Source organism: Gavialis gangeticus, unplaced genomic scaffold (assembly GCF_001723915.1).
Source record: "Gavialis gangeticus isolate Ggan-Ray unplaced genomic scaffold, GavGan_comp1, whole genome shotgun sequence".
Taxonomy (NCBI): domain Eukaryota; kingdom Metazoa; phylum Chordata; order Crocodylia; family Gavialidae; genus Gavialis; species Gavialis gangeticus.
The window spans coordinates 6,750,259-6,752,627 of record NW_017728973.1 but is presented as its reverse complement, the minus strand read 5'-3'; the positions used below and the strand labels follow the sequence as shown (position 1 = coordinate 6,752,627).

At 51.0% G+C, this 2,369-nt stretch overlaps 1 protein-coding gene across 3 annotated transcripts in view; it reads right to left on the bottom strand.

Moving 5' to 3' along the window:
- The window catches only part of PCGF2 (polycomb group ring finger 2), a 61,367-nt gene that overhangs the window by 38,483 nt on the left and 20,515 nt on the right, over positions 1-2,369 (bottom strand). Inside the window, exon 1 of one of the 3 annotated variants that reach the window (XM_019507632.1) lies at positions 1,565-1,755. The exons of the other annotated variants lie outside the window; for them this stretch is intronic. The gene's annotated coding sequence lies outside the window, so the exon portion shown is untranslated. Of the gene's footprint in view, positions 1-1,564; positions 1,756-2,369 lie in introns of those variants that run through there. 3 annotated transcript variants of the gene reach the window in all.

Genomic DNA, 2,369 nt, shown 5'->3' with positions numbered 1-2,369 from the left:
CCCCGGCCCCGGCCCCGCCGCCGCGCATAGGTGAGGCGGCACCTTTGTCCGCGCGCCGCGCCGCTGCCAGCTCGCTCGGCCCCGCCCCCGTAATGCATGTATGCAAATCAGCCCCCGTGGTCCCCCAATCAGTGACAGCGGCACCCGCTAGGGGCACGCCCCACCCCCCACCGCCCCGGAAGGGGGGGGAGCTCTGGGAACAGACCTCCCTTAAAGGGGCAGGCCCTCCGGGGGGACTGATCCCCAGCCGAAAAATCAGGACCTCCAGGGAGGCGGGAAAAGGGGCTGATTCTGGCACAGTCCCTCCCCTTTTGCAGCTGTTGGAGTTGGAGTCGGGGGTGCATTTTTATCATGAAAGGGCAGCCAGGCTATGGGAGTTAGCAGGGGATCGAATTCCTCCCCACCCCCAAACTCACAATTACGAATCTCGCTTTCCACCTCTAAATGGCTGACAAAAAATAATCAAGAAAAGGAGCAAGGGGGGGGCGGTGGATTTCCGGTTTAGATCTCGTATTATAGATGTGTGGCTGTGTATATGAGAAAATACCTGTGTATGCGTGTGTGTGCATATATATATCCACATAGACATGCATACCTGGATGCACACATATGCACACACACGTATATTATACATTTGCATGATATGATATGATATGATATATGATATGATATGATTAAAACCTTGGTGAAAAAAGAAAAAGTCTGTGCCCCTGGACGTCTCTGTGACTGTGATCCACTGGCCCCTGGCAGGGTGGCTGCTGGTGTAAACAGTTTGCAACCTAGAACCGCAGACTCCCATGGTGAGAGCAGGGACTGGGCATCTCCCTGCATTTCTTTCCCCATCCCTGTTATGTGTGTGTCTCTCTCTTTCTTTCCTTCTTTCCTCCCTTCTTCCTTTCCTTTCCTTTCTTTTTTTTTACACGAGTGTATTTTTTGTTTGATAGTAAAAGGCATTTTCAGCCAGTGCCTCACGGTTTCTATAGAGACTCTCCAGTCTTGGCTACTTCCCCATAACGCAACACCACATTACACACACACACACGCACACGCACACACACACACACCCCTAATTAAGGCTGGGGACCAATTCAAGCGTAGTACCTGGCTGTTGTGCGGGACCTTTCATTTCCGTCCGTGCGGCTGAGGATTATTTAATTCGCGCTGCCCAATGGCTGTCTGTGCGCGCTGCTCTCTTTGTCTTTTCACGCCCACACAGAAAGGAAAGATCGTCTTTGCTAAATCAATACTTTTGCCATAAAAAAAGAAGCCCTTACTGCCTTTGGGAGGGGAGAAGGGTGGCCATTCAGAGACTTTCTCAAAACTGCACACACACACACACACACACACACGAAACAGAGGTGCAGACATTTGCTAGCCAGCAGGCAATGAAGACAGCCTTCGATTGCTAGAGACAAAGATAAGCACGAGGCAAAATTTTACTCGTCGGGGGGAAAAAATCGAAGTCGGCTGCGAGCCTTTCCCGCCTCCCCCTGCCCAGAGCCGGTGGGGGCGGGGAACCAAACGCAACCCTGAATTTTGGCAACGTTTGCAAAGAGTTTCAGACCTTTCGCGTGACTCTGCCTGCCCGGGAGAGGTCGGGGGCTGGCGGGGGCTTCGAGCGATTCCCTATGGGAAAGACATCACCGTTTGAAGCAATCAAGTGCAGAGAGATGCAGAAAGTCGCAGATGTCAATGTAATTGCTGCCTTTCTCCCCCCACCTCCTTCCCCGTATACTTTAATATTTACAATAGGAGACGGTATAGCTGGGGCCCTAAATCGCTGCAGTTTTATTGTTTCTATGGCAACTCCTATACTTGGCGCGGAGCCAGAATATTATTACAACCATCCGAGCTGGAGGGGAGAGGAAAGGGGGGACCTGAAATAAAATCTATGGCTCTGCAAATGTTTGGGCGTGACGTCAGCGCGAGGCGAGACTGTTGGCAGCACTCACACTCACACACGTAGAGATACACACACATAGAGAGACACACTCATACACACATGGAGATACACTCACACATAGAGATGCACACACGGATACACACACACGTAGAGATGCACACACAGAGAGGTACACAGATACTCACAGAGAGACACACACACAGATGCACACACACTCACACATAGAGATGCACACACGCACAGATACACGCAGATACGCCCACAGAGATACATACGCAGACACGCACACAGCGATTTACACACACAAACACACACACACACACACTCACACATAGAGATGCACACACAGATACACACAAATACATAAATACACAAACATAGAGATACACTCACTCACACAGATACACACATAGACACACACACTCACGCAGACATACACACATACCCCCCACACAAATACCCCCCC